Source organism: Dermacentor albipictus, chromosome 5, assembly GCF_038994185.2.
Source record: "Dermacentor albipictus isolate Rhodes 1998 colony chromosome 5, USDA_Dalb.pri_finalv2, whole genome shotgun sequence".
Classification (NCBI taxonomy): domain Eukaryota; kingdom Metazoa; phylum Arthropoda; class Arachnida; order Ixodida; family Ixodidae; genus Dermacentor; species Dermacentor albipictus.
This window is the reverse complement of record NC_091825.1, coordinates 82,911,280-82,930,607: the sequence shown is the minus strand read 5'-3', so window position 1 is coordinate 82,930,607 and position 19,328 is coordinate 82,911,280. Positions and strand designations below refer to the sequence as shown.

General features: G+C 44.9%; 1 protein-coding gene across 1 annotated transcript in view; it reads left to right on the top strand.

Moving 5' to 3' along the window:
• Positions 1 to 2,777: 2,777 nt before the first annotated feature.
• Positions 2,778 to 19,328, top strand: part of LOC135905815 (putative sodium-dependent multivitamin transporter) — a 103,705-nt gene continuing 87,154 nt past the window's right edge. The window contains exon 1 of the mRNA XM_070538489.1: positions 2,778 to 2,882. The gene's annotated coding sequence lies outside the window, so the exon portion shown is untranslated. The remainder of the gene's footprint in view (positions 2,883 to 19,328) is intronic.

Sequence of the window (19,328 nt, the reverse complement as noted above, 5' to 3'; positions counted from 1 at the left end):
CTGTGGGACGGGCCAACGGCCCTACCGCCTTTTTTTCTTTGTATATTTTGGGCTATAAAATCGGGACGACATGCTGTCCCTCAGACTTGGCTGAAATCAGGATTGCTGTTAGATCAGTGAGCCTCCGTACTATGTACGTTAAAACGAGTCTGGGCACTAACAGTCATTGAGACAGTCGAAGAGTGAGACTTTGTTTCTCAATTGTTCAAGTTTTAATGTATTTGTTTTACCTGCCATGTATATAGAAAAGTTTACCTATATATATTTCTTGTACACCTGATCTCATCGCTTCCTGCCTGCGTTTGATCAAAAACTGCCGATCATCGTCCGAGAAGTTTCAAGTTCCAACGGTGAAGCCAGGACAGAGAACGAACGAAACTTTACTGGTACCAAGAGAAGTAAAACGCAATCGAGGACGACAAAACACTAAGTGGAGCGATGAAATAAGGAAATTCGCGGGCGCTAGTTGGAATCGGTTGGCGCAGGACAGGGGTAAATGGAGATCGCAGGGAGAGGCCTTCGTCCTGCAGTGGACATAGAACAGGATGATGATGATGATGATGATGATGATGGTGATGATGATGATGATGGTGATGATGATGGTGGTGGTGGTGTGGTGGTGGTGATGATGATGATGATGGCGGTGGTGCTCCCCCCCCCCGGAAAAAAAATCCTGGGTACGTGCCTGAAGTGAAATGAAAAGCTTGGCGCTCCGTTGCCTGCGACCGCTGAAAATTGTTTCCTCGCTTGCCCCAAGCTCAGAGGCACATATTCATTGACCCAAGTTGGCAAGGCGTTGATTAAGGGCGGCACATACTTTGTGCGTTCATAGCACAGCTCACTAGAGGCTTAGCGTGAAACACGTTCAATGAAAAGCGGCGTCGATCCAGGACGTTTCTGGCCCAGCCTCCTACCAAATGGCTGCTCCTTGAGGAACCTTTGTGACGTTGGTTCGATTACGCTCAGCAACGGCTGCATTTAAGGGATCTTTTTCCTCATTGTATAGCGGTGCGTTTCCAGTGGCCGATACCTAGCTGCCCAAGTTGGCGTCAAGGATATTCATTGAAGACAAGCCCAGACCGAGTGGGACTGCCTCATGTTTCAAGTTGGCGTCAGAGAGTTTCTTCGAACACCTGTGCCTACCCTATGCCGCAGATACATTGACCCATATCGATGTGAAAGAGGTTTATTTGAAGAGCGGCCTGTATACGGAGAAACCAAACACTCGGGGACCCAAGTTTGTCCGGTGGTTGGTTTTGAACACTGTTGCGTCTGCAAAGCAGCACGATGCGCTAACTATTCTTCCTCGGACTACCCTGTGGCTCAGGTAGGCGGGAAATCGGTTAAATACAAACATAGACAGACAGACGCACAGACAGACAGACAGACAGACAGACAGACAGACAGACAGACAGACAGACAGACAGACAGACAGACAGACAGACAGACAGACAGACAGACAGACAGACAGACAGACAGACAGACAGACAGACAGACAGACAGATAGATAGATAGATAGATAGATAGATAGATAGATAGATAGATAGATAGATAGATAGATAGATAGATAGATAGATAGATAGATAGATAGATAGATAGATAGATAGATAGATAGATAGATAGATAGATAGATAGATAGATAGATAGATAGATAGATAGATAGATAGATAGATAGATAGATAGATAGATAGATAGATAGATAGATAGATAGATAGATAGATAGATAGATAGATAGATAGATAGATAGATAGATAGATAGATAGATAGATAGATAGATAGATAGATAGATAGATAGATAGATAGATAGATAGATAGATAGATAGATAGATAGATAGATAGATAGATAGATAGATAGATAGATAGATAGATAGATAGATAGATACCACCCGGAAAGTGCGTGAAGTGCCAAAAAAATGCTAAAGCGGCAATGGTAAAGCTCAAGGGGCGGAATTAGCCTTTCCTACATAATTACACTCTGCCATTGTCCATCCGTCTTCGTTACTATTTCCGACGCAGCGAATGACTGGCATCAGCTCTTGCAAGCAACTTTAGCCTAAGAACTTTCTGTGAAAACGGTCCAATTGAGCAGCTACGTTGAAAGGCCTGGAAGTTTATTTGAGTAACCTAATACAATGCAATGATCCGATTTGATGACTGGGAATGCGGTGGGACTATGCGTATCTCTGTTGTGAATGTCCTCGCGTCAGTGCGCGTAGCATGTCGCTGCTTCTTTCTTTTTCTTTTTGTGGTAAACGCTGCTTCTTTCTTTTTCTTTTTGTAGTAAACACATAGCCGCGTTTCCAGTTTCCTCCACCTGTAAAATGCAATGTGCAGCCGATGTATCGAGTGACCTTAATTTCACCTGACGCGTAAGCATCACATGCAGCGAAGGGCGTCAAAAACACGACCCATTTTTTCTTTCCATTTTTTCTTTCTTTTCTTTCCTTTCAATGGATCACTTTTAATGAGAACAGGAAAAAAGGTTGACAATTTCGTCCAAAGAGCGAAGCATTGAGAGTGATAACGAGGTTTAGTGTGGCGCTTTAGCGCCTCAGACGATGCTTAAGCTATAGACGGGTCGCCTTTGGATGACTGCTAACCGTTTGTTCTGCGCACTCAAGGAATAAGAACAACAACGATTGTCGGGTTCGTTATATCAATGGTAACTGGAGGTAGAAAAGCAGACAACGCGCAGACGCACCACTGCCTGGGTTCCTGCACGTGCCGACTGCTTCACACCACGTGATGTCGACCACAGCACCGGAGAATATGGAGACGCCTATATCTTGTGCATAAGCAAGCACGCGCCGGCCTACAGCATCAAGAACGCATCCGGCAGATGTCTTTGGACGATTGCTAACCGCTGGTTCTGCACACTAAAGGTGAGAATTTTTACAGCCAAGCTGTTAGCCTCTAGTTGGCCGGCATTTTTTGTGCCCGCAGCAGTCGACAAAAATGTGGGCTGATCGGCGGCAGTGCCGCAGCAGTGGCTCGTACTCCCAAAAGGCAGAGCCTCCCAGCAGTCAGCAAAGTGACGTGAACAGTGCATGCATTCTTTGGAATCACGCATGCAACATACAGAGCATTATACGCTTCAATAAATAACAAGCAGAAAACCGTCATTCAAGCAACGTGATTGATGATAAGACACTCCTGATAACAATCGGAAGCACGTAACACTCCCAGCATACGTTTCTCGGTGACGATTACTATTGCGCATGCTGCCACGCCAACGGCAGCTTGCGACGTGGAGAATAACGTTTCTAGCCTTTCGTGTATAAAAGAACCAACCTAGTAAGTGATTTCAATGTTGCTGCAGCAACGCTATGCGCAGCAGCGTGTTGTTAAAATTACCATTGCTCCCATTACTAACATTACTCGAGAGCAATAAAGCACTCTATAGCCCCCTCAGCAGTTCTAGTGCTAGTTTACAAGAGCTTCGCTCGACAACCACTTTCCCTGGGCTGGGATGTCGAGTCAATTCCTTACTTTCGTGCAATCCAGCACAAATCTCTCATTTGCGCCAGCGTAACTGCTCTGAACCCAACTTCTTCATTGAATCTTAGTTCCTTTTTTTTGTTCTTGTTGTTATAGAACAATTCAAATAGAAAAACAGTGTCCTAAGCCCTATAATAGAACCTAAATAGCTCGATGACCAGACAGATCTTGTCAGCGCTTCGAGCGAAACATCACGCAGTACACTTAAGGATATGGAAAAAGTACTGCTGCGGACGACTACTAAGTTCTTAGATGCCCTATCCGATATCGAAGCTGATATCTCTCAAGGCCTATGTAAGCTTCCCAAGGCAGAGTTTTTGTGAAGTAAGGAATGAAATAAAATTCCTACGCAAAGATATAAATTATGCAAGTAGTCGGAGCCCGCAGTGCCAAATAGAGAACATGAAAATAAATAAAAAATGAGGTGACACAAGAAAACAGCTGAAAGACTTGTGGTAATATTCGAGACGGAATAGCATTGAATTAAAACCTAGAGAAAGTAGTAAAAAAATTGCCAGCTGATTACGCGTCGATAGAGATTTCCTTTTAAGACTTCAACGTTATGAGCAGAGTGCCGGTAAAAGCAAACAATTCCCCAAATGTCGGGGTAAAATTTCTCTCGTGTTCCGTGCGTGAGAAGGTACTGAAATCAGCAAAAAAGAACATGATTCACACAAGAATGCTTGGTTTCGAAATAAAAGCACCCGTGTTCGTGAACGAACGCTTGTGCATCGAGAATAAGATTTTTCTCAGTTAGGTCATACAGAGAAAAAGAAGGAAAAACATGGAAATTTTTCTGGGTGTGAGAAGGAAATGTCTTGGCAAGAAAATCAGTGAACTCGAAGGTCATTCACATCCCATGTGAGGATAACCTCGAGAGGCTAGCGTAGGCACCTCTGGGACTTAAAGTGCGCCTTTCAGCATAACCATGCCGTTCACATTACCTCAAGCCGATTAACGTCCATGCAATAGGAGGGAAACTGCTTTGAGTGGAACATTAGCAGCGTAAGAAAAAAAATTGAACTTTCTCCTTGCACTTTTAACGAAGTGTGGGCAGAGATTCGACATGCTACCAACCCCGGATACTTGGTTAAAGAAAAGGAAAGAATGTGGCCATTCCTGGTTACAAAGCTGTCGCATCCGCGAAACTCATATTCACGTGGTGGCAGGGTGTCACTTATTGCGATGAATGCCTATGCATTCACTGAATAATTATCGCTCAATTGCAGTTCCCCAGATATAGAAACCCTCTTTCTTAGGTTGCACTGTTTTTGTATAATTGGCGTTGTTTATCGGCCGCTAACTTCCTAGGCTGTTTATATTTTCTACAAAATAGAACAAAAATACTTTATTCTTTGGAGGAAGTATAACAAACCGGTGGTAATTGTTGGAGACATGAAGAGTGACACACACAACATTAGTCATCTTAATTATACACTACTTAATTCATTCAATTTTCGCAACCTGGTGAACAGTCCCACGAGGTTAATGCGTCGGCCGTAACAATTGACCATATATGGACGAAGTTAGAATTGCAGAACAATGCTGTTATTTATAGTAAACCGATATCAGATCACCCTCTTCTTTTATTTACATTAGTGAAGTAAGAAGAAAGAGTGCAACGTGTTTGACAACGGTCAGCAAAGTAGGTTCTTCTTTTCTGTGCCGTGAATGATAGCCGTTTATACATTCTGGCATGCTCGTACACATGTCCTTTCAATGTCTGAATGGTGAACAAGATCCCTGCATTGCTGAAGCGAAAAAATTACTGGTACCACAAATGGAGACAACAAAAACGTAATGAATATTATTTAGGCCAGTTTAATATTTTAAGAAATACGACTGTTTCTCTCATGAGGCCACGGAAGAGGGAATATTATTTCCGTATTAGTGAACAACCTCAAAGTCATCGCAAAAGAACATAGGAGATTGTAAAAGAAGCTGCCGGGAATCTACCTAACAACGCCTGCTACCTGACGCTATCAGTGCAGACACCGTGGATAACTTTATTCAATATTTCGCTGGAATTAGTCCAGCATTAGCGGCGGAGTTCTCTTCTGACAAAGACCAGTTTCTTTCGCACTCTCTACTGAATACATTTGCTGCCCACAACGCAACTTTACAGGAAATTCAATATAGTGTTGCTAATATGAGCCCCAGTAAAGTTAGCGGGTAAAATGGCTTTACAATGCCGTTAGTGAAAGATAACATTGATATCCTGAGCCCCGTCTTACGTCATGCATTTGACCATTCATTGCGTTCATCAAAGCATCCTACTTGTTTAAGGAAAGTTAAGATCGTACTTATAGACGATGATCGGTCTAACCCCTCAAGTGACAAACTCATATTTCTTCTTAGTATTATGAATAATAGTTTCGAAAAAGGTTTTGCAAAACGTGTACGCATCCTCTTTAAAAAATACCATGCAGTTTGCCCCGAGCAACATGAATTTAGGTCATATCATTCCACTTCAATAGCTGTGCTAACATTGACACAAAAAGCTAAAACGGCTTCACACATTAACCTGCTTGCACCTGTAGTTTTGCTCGACCTAAAGACAGCTTTTAATACAGTAAACTACGGGATTTTTGTAATGAAATTAAAACGCAATGGTTTCTGCGGTAAATTTTTCAGCTCGTTTTCTAGTTATATCAGCGAACGCCAACAATTGGTCATAATGCGGATTCTTTCACCTTCCCTACTAAACATAAAAACAGGTACCACAGGAATTCGTTCTCGGACCTTTACTGTATTCACTGTACGGCAATTATCTGCCAAACATAATAAATTCTGTGGAAATGCTAATCGACGCTAATAGTACGGCGATCCCAGTTACTGCTAACAACTTATGTGAAGTAGAACATAAAAGTAACGCCAAACCAAAAAGCATTTGTAAATGGCGTTCAATGAATAAATTTACAATTATTCTAAAGAAAACTAAATACACAATTTCCCTCTCCTGCTGCAGACCTTTACAAATGAATCATTTCACCTAACAATAAACAACTGCCTGCTTGAGCAGGCGTCCAATTCCGATTATATGGTGCGATCTTCTGCAGCCACCTAAACATACTAGTCATATAAACTCAGAATAAGCTAAATTAGGGTATGGATATAACATGCTACTCATGGATAGAAATTTCTTTAGTAGTAACATTCTCTGAGATATTTATATCACTTGTTTCTTTCATTGTTGTCTCTCATAATGCGTCTGTTAATGGGGATGGACGTTTAAAACATACCTTGAACCAAGCGAGCACTAAGAATAATAACTAATGCTAGATGTCACGAACACAGTACACCGTTGTTTCATGCAACGGAAATTTAGCTTTTGATATCTCACTAAAGCATAAAACTGCTATTACCGTCCATGGCTTTATTGCGCACAACAAACCCTTTATTATATCAATCTGTTCTTTTTCATCCCACCTAACTTGACACGTCAGATTACACAATTTCAATCTTCCTCCGACTAACAATGTTTATAGAGAGTGACTACTGCAATTTAAGGGAGTGAAAGCTGGAAGGTAGATACTACGCTTCGTAAAATAATAAAAGTGATTTTCAAGTGCACTTAAATATACCTGCTCCAGAATAACGCCCAAACCTAATTACTCGTACATGCTTTTTGTCCTAGATTACTTTTCAGTTCACTTATTGAAATATCTTTTTTCTCCCCTGTAAGTGTCATTGGTATGCATAACCAATAACTATTATTGCGTATTAGTATTATATTATATTGTTGTTGCTGCGTACGTAGCACCAACCAGTAGGTTACCCGCCGTGGTTGCTTAGTGGCTATGGTGTTGAGCTGCTAGGCGCAGGGTATCGGGATCACATCGCGGCCTGGAGGGCACCATTTAGATGGGGCCGAAATGCGAAAACACCCATATAGTAATTGGATTTAGGTGCACGTTAAGGTACCTCTGCGGTGCGATCTTGTACGCGTTCCAAAATAGAACGGAGGCGGTTCGTTCTTTACGTCATGAAATAGGCGGTATGTTCCGTTCCGTTCGTCCGATAGCGGACGACACGGAATGACTGACAGCAGATATCACGTCACAATTGACGTCATGGCGTTCGCCACGGTTCAAATTGACGAATCGTATTTGGCTCGGTGGAACGAACCGCCTCCGTTCTATTTTGGAACGCGTACAAGATCGCACCCCTGGTGGCCCATAATACTGCGGAGCGCCCCAGGGGCAATGGCCTGCCTCATAGTCAGATAGTGATTTGAAAGTTTGAAAGTTCATTTATCATAAATAGCGTACATAATTGCATGATACACACTTTGGGGCCCAAAAAATTTGTTAAACCCCATAATTTAACTGTTAATGTTGTAGGTTATGTTAATTGTATTAACACGCATTTTATTTTTTCCTTTTATTTGTTACCCGATACTGATTCACAGTTCATGTTTTGTTTTTGGCGCTTATTTTCTTTTCAGTAGAAATGAATTTATTCATTGCGTAAGCATTTCTTTGCCTACCCAACGACGAAATATGTCCGTGACGTAAGACGGATCACTATGAAGAAAACAATGTATAAAACGTTGTTTCTATGAGGGCTTTGTCGAAATATCTGTTATTGGTGGAATAAAAGTCATCTGAAGAACCCCACGTAGAGCCGACTTGGTGCATTGTTTAATGCCAAACACATGCATGTTCTCGTTGGGTTTCGGTGGTCGCGGAATGCGCCTTCCGTTGAGGCGTTCCTTCACCGACCAAAACGCCTCCGAGCTAGGAGGGCACATGCGCTTCATGCCGCGCATCCTAGACAAATAAGTAATCTGTGACTCGTTATGGAGGATAAAGAGTGATGAGGGGCTATAATGATCTCATCACGGTTGATAGTGGTTCGAGCCTAACGGATAAGGTGCTAAAGAGCGGTAAGGGCTTAGAATGGGCGGATCAGTTCTGTTAATGTTAATGAGTACTCATAACGATTGATCAGGGTCGCATCATGCGCAGTAAGGTTGATATGGACTGGTGAGGGTTGATAAGGATCGGGTTTTTTGCGTTAAATTTCATACCGACCAATAAGTGTTGATAAGGGTCAGATCGAGTCTGATAAATTTGATAACCGACAAGGGTTTACATTGGTCGGGTCTAGTAAAATAAAGTTGATAACGGCTGATAAGGCTTGATAAACTTTAACTGGCCGGATCAACTTTCATAGCATTGATAATGACACTGGGCAGCATGGAGATGAGCTAGTAGGACAATTATTGCGCATACTTATGCAATTCCCTGAAGAGGTTAAACATGAAATCTTTTTATTGTAGCCTTTGTAAACTTTATTGCTTATACTTGCATATTTTAGTTTAGGCACCCTACTATCCTGTGGCAATGAGTCTCAACCTTTTTTTTCTATTTAATATATATTGTATCCAAGAACGTGTAATAAAAGAAAGAACGAAAAGAAAGAAATGTCGGCGTGACGCTACACGCAACGCAACTCCTGCTGGGTAGAACGAACGATAGCATCTGGCCGCTACAAGGCGTCTTAAAATATAGGTGTTATGAGCGCCAGCCAGTGGCGTTACCGCACGATAGTGCACGAGACGAGAACAACGGGACACCTTCGGCCGAAGTCAGCAGCCAGTGAAACATTAAACAACGTTAACATCACGTTCACTGCTCAGACTAGATCATGAACTGCGCAGCTTAGCAGGAGCGCTAGTGTGCTTATAGTGTGCGAGCGAGCAACGCTGGTGCCAGTAGCGGAAGCCTGAACGCTATCATTGCGCCGCCATTGAGGTGATTTAGCGCAGCGTTGACGATACTTGCATTTCGCTTCTTTGTTTGCCACTCCACATTTCTAAAGCCCCATGCGCGAGCCACTGCTGTGCTGTCAGCGGAACAGTGCGACAACAGCTGTGGTGGCTGCGCAGTTGACGTGAACGCACCTGAACACCAGTTTTATTTCCGCGAAAAAACGGAGCATTCACTGTTTCTGAACATGCGAATAGTTTCGCTCAACCTGGATGGCGCCATCCCTTTTTGGCAAATGGAGATTGCTCAAAGCCACGCTTTTGCTTGAACTTAAAAAAGAAATCACCTACTTTCGTCAGAAAGGCGAAGCAAATAAACAGCTATATGTAGTAAGGTTAGTAGCTTCAGTGACCGTAATAACTTGTAAACATTCGCTTACAAACGGAAAAGATGTATAGCGTCACGCGCGCAGAGGCAAACAAGAATACATTTCCATCTATGACTGCCGACACTGACTGTCAGTGATAAAGCGCGAGGAAGGCACCCTCCGAGTGAATTACTCTGTGGGTTGCCTCTCGTTCAACGCGTAGTAAGCGGCAAAGACACAGCGCACACGAAGCCTTCAGCTCTCGTTGCGACAAGCTCCATACTCACAACAGGTAGCTTTGAAGATATATACAGGACCCACGCATCCGCGCTCAGCCGTACGCGAATCACTGTTAGCATGCCAACACCAACGGATGCTTGCAACGTCGGCTCCGGCAAAGGGTACGCTAATACCCAATCTCTCCTACAGCCGCTAATCTCCTCGAAAAGCGACATCAGTGTCTAGTGAAGACAGGGAAACAGCCCATTTCGAGTGAAATCCGACCTCTTTTGTGCTAGGAACAATTATCGGAGCGATGATGATGAAAACATTTTTTATTCACAGGTAAGGGGCATTCGGAAGGGAACCCTAGTCTTAAGCCCCCATAGCGTCTTTCTGCGATGGTCCATGCCCGCGGACCTTAGAGGTGTACCGCACCACTGCTCTGTGGTGAGCAGTGGTGCGGTGTGGGTGGTGCAGTGAGTGGTGTGGTGCGGTATGCAAGAAAGAATCTGGGGAGGCACGAGTAGCAAGGAGTGGTGAGTCTTACAGTAAGGTGCAAGGTCGTGTGGCCCACGACACACCCTGGACAAGCGTTGGGGTAGCTCGTGGGGTATTGGGAAGGAAGTGGAGATTGGGAAATGTGTGGGTCTGCAATTGGCGAAGTGTGACCGCCTCCTCCCGAGTGATAGACGGAGGTGGAGGTTGCGTACAGCTGGCGCTGTCCCGGGTAGTGCTCAGTAACCTCGCGACATATGTGTACGGGGGAACTGGGGTCTGTGTTGACCGCCTCCATGCGGCGGGGCTGCTCGGAGGGGGCGTTCTCGAGAGGCCGTATGAATGGCTTCATTACGCGGCAGTGAGACATGGTCAGGCGTCCAGAACAGACGAATGTTCTGGATACTGTGTACTGTTATTTAGAACGAACGTGACAGAATGCAATGCACGGTTTTTGGAATACCACGACCTGCCTAGATAGCCCTACATACCACTTGGGAATCGGTGATTATGTAATATGTTTTTCCTGAGAGGCTTAAGATGTGCTGGATGGCAACAGTAACCGCCAGGATCTCTCCCGAGTCGGTAGATGAAGAGGAAGAGGGGATATAGGCAGCGCTCACGACCTCGTGGGTGCCGTCGACCACCACCGCACTACGCCCTTGTGCCAAGCAAAACGAGTCCTTGTAAAGGACGTTGTTCTCCTCAAGTTGACCAAGGGTTCGAGCAAGGTATTTCACTTGTGCCCGCCGTGAAGGTGCGGTCTATCGCTTCAAAGCATACACAGCGGCGACAACACAGACTATACAGCCATATATATTGTGAGCATTATTCACACGCTTCATATTCTCATCTGCACATGAGTCACCATCACCGTTTTGTGGCTGGTAGTGGGCCTCTCACTCGGGAAAATAAAGAATAGTCTGACTGCCTGAACACCCCGGAACCAACGTTCATGCAACTTGATTTAAAGTTCTCCATTTTAAATATCCTATATCTGGGAGCCTGCTTTCTTGGCGACTACCACAAGGATGTCTGCTCAGCCGCGAAGCAATTCATATTTGTTTCAAGACGTTTTCCTTAAGTTCCTCAAAAATCAAAAATCATTTTTATCCGTTTCCACATAACACTTTCAGCAGTTTTTGCACCACCAAAATCTTTTCAATACCATCCAAATCTTGGCTAATCCCCCGCAGTGGGTACGCGTCACCAAAGAAGGCAATGCAATCGAATCCGATCCAATCCTAAACCTTGTCTCACAAGTAGTGGAGTGTGCTGTCCAGTTCAATCGTCCTTTCGCTCCTAGCTTCACCTACGCTACATCTACATCTACGCTACATCTGTAGAGCTCCGCTTGGGTCGCCGCCTCTACCAACTGCACTCGACAATGTCCGAAGACCAGCAGGCCAATACTGTGACATCCACCTTGCCTGCTCCTGCGGGAACTCCTTCTTGGACAGGCACCACCCCTCAAAAGGATCCACCGGTGTGTGCTGGACTTCCAGGCGACAATGTTGAACACTGGTGGAGCTGTACCAGCGCGTGAGAGAATTTAACCAGTGGAACGAATCTGCAAAACTGCCTCACGTCGCCTCCTACCTAACTAGCGTCGCAAAAACTTGGTTTTATAATCATAAGCTCGCTTTCGTCAACTGGAGCACCTTTAAACAGCCCCTACGCCATGTTTTCGCGAACTGGTCTGTCCGCTCCAATATCGCCAAGAAAAAGCTTGATGAACGCGTTCAGCACTCGGGCGAGTCGTAGACTTCGTACATAGAGGACGTCCTCTCCCGCTGCCGCCGCTTGAACACCTCGATGGCCGAGAGTGACCATGTACGCCACCTGCTGATGGGTATTGGGACTGTGGCATTTGATGCTCTTGTAGGGCTGGACCCCACTACCGTCGCAGACATCATGAGTACGTGTCAGCGCCTCGATGAGCTTCATATGATCCGCTTATACTCTGACACATCTGATTTCAAGGCGTCCAACAACAGCGAGGTACGTGCCTTGCTTCGCTCCTTCATCCGTGAGGAACTGCACGCCCAAGCTTCGTCAACCCCTCCTTAGGTCCATATGACTCCTACTGGTCATGATCTACGCCATATCGTGAGGGAAGAGATAGTGGCCGTGACCTGCCCGCAAGTCCCGAGCCCGCCCCTATCCTTACACCAGCTTACGCTCAGGTTGTCTCTAAATCCTTGAATCCTATCACTGCAAGACCACCACCTCTTCCGTCTCCGTCACTACTCCAAGCTTCTTAGGTGCACTTCCGCCACAGTACATCGCATCGAAGCCGAAGGCAGTTCGATTGTACGCTGCCGCGCGTGTCATGGTGGGTAGTCTTACATCAATCGACTCCGTCAATTTTTGTGGAGTAGAGAGCGCTACTCATGTAATGGATCTAGCGGCGGAGCTGCTCCCGATACGCCAATGAAAAGTATGAGATGCTCTCTCAATCTGCCAGTGGAATAGACTTGCTGCGCAAGAAGCGGAAAAACTGCTACCGTAAGTGCTTGGAACATTGGAATTCACCATTATGTTATAGTTATGACTCCGAATTTTCAGTTTGACAGCCCACAAACAATCGTCATGAAACAAACCAGTGACAGCGGATGCCTTTTATGGTAAATCTTCTCACACTGAAATATTAGAAGCGTGAAACAATAACAGAGCATCGGCCCACGCAAGAAGGCGTGTTTCTACCACAAAGCTCGCCTTCGAGCATAGCGTTCACCGCGGGCGTTTTCCGGAAAGCATTACGCTTACATAAGCTGCATTTACCGGGAAGCGTGAGAAGCATTCGGGGATATTTCATTGCTATCGCGTTCCACTTTCACAGGCTAAACTTAAGCATCCTCTAAAATTTTGCTCTTTCACCTGCGACCATGGGCGAAGAGTTTCCTTTCGGGGAGGAGAGCGAGAATGGCAGCCCGTGTCCCCGCTGCCTCCAAGCCATATTTTTTTCGACTTGTAGGTCATTTTTTTTACTTTAAGTAGTAGGTTGGAAGCGCCAATGCTATCAGCTATTAGATATTATTTTTTTTACTTCTCTCGTGTGTGCGTGTGTGGGCCAGGTGTACTTGAGTTTGCCGGACAATCAGAGCGTCCTATCGTGCAGCGTGTTTAAGCACCTGTGACTATGTGAGACGTTAAGACTTTTCCAGTTTTCTTGTCGCTAAATAGTAGGTGGGAAGTGGCAATGCTATTAGCTGTTAGAAGTTTTAGTGTGTGCGCATTTCTATCGCAAATATTGCTTTTCTAGGATAGACAGAGCATGGCCATGTGCAACCGTGTGTCATGATTTAGGCCTGTTCGACATATGTTTCTCTTTAACATATTTCAGATAAATAGGTTTTGGCATTCTAATGATTTAGGTTCTGTGCGTATAGGCCTTTGCTTGTAGGTATGTGCGTTGAAAGGTTTGGTAGTAGCATTAAAGAAACCTAAATGCAAGATATGGCAAGGGAGGCGGTGAAGCATGTAGTGTGTGGAAGCTCCCTCAAAGTAGACGAGGGGAAGGATGAGAATGAAGAGGACATCAAGTTTGTCGGCAGACATTGTGAGATCGATGCTAGACTAAAGAAAATGGAACATCTTCAAGCTGAGCTTGTCAAGCGGGTCAAAGAGTGCAAAAAGGAGCTCGCTGATGAATGGAAGGCGGTAAAAAAAAAGACTTCGAGCAGCCAAGGAAATACTGAGCGGGGCCGCCATCATGAATGAAAATGGAAGTGATAATGAAACGCCGTCTATCGGCATGACGGGACTGGAAGTGCCTACGAAGCGCGTGAAACGCATGCAGCGCATGGAACGTGCAGCTGGCGAACTGGAAGGAGGTTCACTTACCTTGGAGCTACCACAAGTGGAAAGCAGGAACGAATGGGTCAATTCCGCGTGTCGAATCCGAATCACGTGGAAAAAGATGACAACGTGAAGCAGGGGAGAGAGCGAAAAGGTGATAACGGCTGGTAGCTCAAATCTGAATAGGTGCTCAGAGGCGATTGTGGAGAGGGTGAAAGGTGACATAAGAGATGAAGTAGAGACGTTTCTAGGTGAGCATTGTACTCAATCATGGAGCGAGCTATAAAAACGCTCGCGGAGAATGCACAGGGACGCAGCCTTGTAGTAATAGCGGGTGGCCTAAATGACGTGCTAAACAGGAAAGTGGTAGCACTAGCCCACCGTATAGAAATCTCGTGAGATGTACATCGGGTACAGATTGTAGTCTGCACGGTGCTTAAGAAACCTTCACATAAATAAACTAACGTACGTGCCAAGAGCAGTTATGGCCGCTAATTAGGCTATATGAAGAGTGCCCCTAGAGAAAGAGCTTTCGAGGTTGTGGAAGTACACAGGCGAAGCGAAAAAGTACGGTGATTTTCAACGAGATGGAATCCGCTTCAATCTCAGACTTGGACGAGAAGTGGGCTGGTGACTTGCTCGTCGCGCAATTGCTTTTTTGGGGGAGTCAGGGGCACTCGGGAGACTAGGGCTAGTAGTAATGAAGAAGATGGTAGATGGTGGCCAAGGAAAACCTCGGACTAGAATCACCGTGAATGACAGAAAAAGGAGGAAAGGAAGAAAGAAAAAGAGCTCGCCTTGCAATATCTCTAATTTGTCTATCTCCAAGTGGTCTGCTAAAAACTCGCGCACCAGCATTGACCACCTTCATATAATTTTCGAGCTTGTATGCCCATTGACTAAAATTACTATGCACTCAAATAACATTGTTAATTTCAGAACATTGAAAAAATCTTACACATGGCTTTATTCAATCAGAATCGGATAACGAAGAAGAAAATGCCATAAATGTATTCACTGTTTTAAATGATTCCGTAAAATCGTGTAAATTCCTGTGCACTCAACTAAGAGTGGGTCTTCTAATCCGCGGTGGAAAGCAGACTGCTCACGCGATTACGGGATAAGAAAAGCAGCGTTGCAAAAACTATTTCATCACCAACTTCCTAGCAATTGGAGAAACTATAAGTTCGTGGCAGTAACATTTAAAGGAACAGTTGCAAATGCGAAAGACAACTTTAGTTTAAAGCACTTCGCCTTTTTTTTAATTTACTTTACTTCAAAAACCACCAACAGAAACGCACTCTTTCGATTACTATGAAATAAAAAGCTCCTTGAGCACAAATAAACGTAGGCTCTGTGGTTCGAACTCTCTGTGAATTGGCCGAATCACTAGAAGATATTGTTAAAGGTATAGGACGCCGCTTTAAGCCGTTTTTGCTCTACCATGCTCCGCCGCCTACTCATATGAAGAGTTTGAAGAAGTTAGTTTCGGAGCTGAAAAATGTGCTAAGGCAGCTGCCTGATTCAGCGCCAGGCCCCGATGGCATCCCTACGTCAATAGTAAAAACATTATTTAAAATATCGCCGCACGCTTTATTGCCGTGGTGAATCATTCTATTAAAAATTTATATTTTCCTCCAGAATAGAGGGCTGCTAAAATAATCCCATTAATAAGAAAGCAAGAACCGGTTATGTCTTAGATCACCTTAGACCAATGTGTTTTACATCTAGCCTAGTAAAACTCACCGCAGGAATCCTACACGACCGCATAGGAACATGAACATGATTTTGAGCCCATGCCAAATTAACTTCGGTAATGAATGCTCAAAATTGGTGTGCCGATGTCGGCCTAGAAAGTCGTTTTCGACTAGGTCTATGTCAGAAAAAATATGCAGTCATAGTAACTTTGGATATCACTAAGGCGTATGAAAGTGTAGAACATGCAAGTCTAATAAACGCACTTAAGAAGGCAGGTCTGCAAAATTATTTTGTTGTGGCGGTTTATGAATTTTTCAACTGCAGTGAATTTTACTGCTCTCAACGCGGAACTTCTCCTTGCGCTTCGCTGGTTTTAGACATAATCGAGTGGTGGGGTAAGGCTTAAGAAATAAGGAACGGGAGTTAGAAACGACAGAGAAAGAGAGGCAACTTTATTCGTCAAAGAGGGGAGCTAATTCATGGGCTCGTCAGGAAGGCCAGATGGCCGACAGGCGATACGTGACGGCGACCTCTTCGGTTTGCTCCATAGCTCAGAGTTGCACGTCCGGGCTGGAACTAAGCAGTCGTTTCTTCCACGATGAAGGTGAGGGAGAGGCCAGGAGACCAGGGGAGGGGGTGAGGAGGATCCGCCTCACAGTCCCAGAGAAAGTGACTGAGCGTAGCTCGCTCACCGCACAGGTGACAGTACGGACTTACTTTGTCCGGGTGTAAGTCCGAGTATACGTAGGTGTTCGGGTATGAGTGTACCCGTAACCTGCGCCAGGTAATCTCCTGACGCCTGTTTAGATTATAGTGTGGTGCGGGGATAGTGTGTCGTGTAAGACGGTAATACTGGGTTATAGCGTGATATGAGTGCAGGACTTCGTTTGAGGTCTCTGGTTCCGGCAGGCCCTCCACTCGGCTGAGGAATCCTCGAGCATGTTGTTGGGCCACTACATTCCCTGGGTTACCCGCGTGAGCTGGGACCCATATCAACTCTATAAGCGTGGTTCTTCTCTGTTGTACAGTGACTGTCGGAGGTTTAGTGTAGTCTGTGCCACTATTCCTCGCGGAAAGTTTGTTATGGCAGTTTTGGAGTCGCTCCCATATACACAGGTGTCTTTTGATACCCAGACCAACCCAATGGTGGCTTCTTCTGCTTCGGTGCAAGTGGTCGCGCTTAGCGACCTTGCAGCTGTCTGTGCCTTGAGTCCTGGGCCTGGAACGGCGCTAATGGCGTAGGTGTGAGGTCTATAATATTATTGGGCTGCGTTGACGCACGCCACGACGGAGTTTGTCCAGTACGTCCTGTGTAGGGCCTGGGCCGTCACTCTTCTTCTTACGTCGTGGTGTGTTCTTGGGCAGCGGTTTGATGATGAACATGCCCCTTATGTGTGGTGGTATGGTGGCGGGGTCACTGCCCGCGGAGCACACTCTGAGGACCATTCGAACGAGGATCAAGAGGCCGGTCTGGCTACCTTGGAGACGGTGAACCTTGTGATGGGCGGTGCGCTTCCATGAGTTCATCGATAGTGCTGCGAACTCCTAGTTGAAGAAGTTTCTTGGTGGATGTCTGTCTTGGTAAGCCGATGCTGCCTCGTATGCGTGTCGTATGATGAAGTCTAGGCGAGCGCGTTCTGTCTTCTGTAACTGTAGTTATGGTAGTGGAAAGGTGAGGCGGATGACGGCAAAGGCCTGGACTAGCTGGAGCAGGTCCTTCTCCTTTGTGCCTTGCTTATGCACGCTCACTCTGTGTAGCAGTCTCGTGGTATGGTAGATCAAGTGTCGTCCCAGTTTCCCCTCACAGCGTTTGTGTGCAAATTTCGGATCTTTATCGACAAGATAGTATGCCACAGGTGAATTTGACCGTAATGTAAACCGAAAAGCTTAATTGGAGTCCGCACATTACATCAAAGGGAGCACGCGCCGTAGGAATGCGACATAGACTTAACAGCAATCGATCAGGGTTGCGTCGGCAGGCCCCCATTGTGATGCATTGCAAGTATGTTCGCCCAATAATAGAGCTCAGCTGCCTTTTGTTTTCTGACAGACCTGCATACAAAATTCGGCCTCTGATTCTATTAGAACGAGAGGTATACCATCTGTGTCTTGCGCTTCCTAAATATGTCGCTAAGGAAATTTTGTATCACGAAGCACGCCTCCCTGGTTTTTTCATGCTATTTCTTATCCTAACAGTGCAAACTTTTCTAAAGATATATGCATCACCAAAGAGGAGACCACGATATGTTTTCATTAATGAATCAGCCTCCTTTTGAACTATCAATTGTATCGTTCCCGTTGCCCACAAGTTGTTTTTGTACAAATACAATTGGGCCCATTAAATATTCACCTAGGCGAGGGGGCCTTGCTGAATTCCTCGGTTCCAGATGCTAAAACTGAATTTCAGTATATTTTTTCCAAATGATGCTAAACATCTTCTCTATCAATAGCTGAATAGTATTTTGGAAGACCACCTTGCACACCTGGATACGAAGGCCGGTATAGGAATTGATGCTTCTGTCTGTGAAGAAAACGCAGGTGTAGGCATTGTACCACCTCTTCTTTCTTTTTCCGTTCGGGCACCTGACCCCACGCCTATCTTTCAGGAGCAATTGTTCGTAATTGTCTTAGCTTTGCGCAAATTACCATCATCTTTTTCATCAGCCGTAATTTTAACTGATTGCCTGTTTGTCTGTTCTTTACTAACCACATCCAGATTGTCAGATTAATTAGAAACTGTCAATTCGCTTATCCTAAGGCACTTACCTCTCGTTCGTTTAGTGAGGTGGCAGGCGACAAAGGTCTAGCCTTAAACGAATTTGCAAATGCGCTCGCAGTAGCATCCCACGATGGTGCTATAATCCCCATTTTACCTACGCCAGCTTTCATCACTGTTGCGCGATTCAGAAATTATACTACTTTAAATACCTTCGCGCACTCATATTGACCACGTCTCATTTCCGCACCTCAATTTTTCTTGGAACAACTGGTGCTCCACATGAAAAACTAAAGTAACGAATACGAGACTATGGTGCTCAGTCCCCCCACTGAACTTTTACCTGCACAGGTCTGGTCTGGCTCTATCACCTTTGTATTCATTTGTAGCGAGTGAATATCTGTAACACTTCTTTTTGATATGCCGCCGTTTCGTTATTCAATGGAAAAGATGCTTAGAAGAACCCTTCCAAAAGCTTGGCTTGAATTTCACTCTTCCTGTAATTATTTCCTTTGGGACTACCTTACTGGATTACAGCCACGGGCACGCTTATGAAGCCTTCTGCATCTTTCTGTGTGAGACAAAAAGCACTAAAAGCTATAATTATTATGCTCACAAAACCCGTTTTTAATGAATACTCAGATAATTATTTATTGATATAAGGAACAATAAATACTTTAAATCCCATTTGCAAGACATTTATTTAATTTCATCGTAATTGATTAACAGTTTTTTTCACCGCCCGATTCATGGCTGTTCGCTCAGAATGGATTGAGTCATTTCACTGGGGAACCAGAACAAGAATACATAAACATGC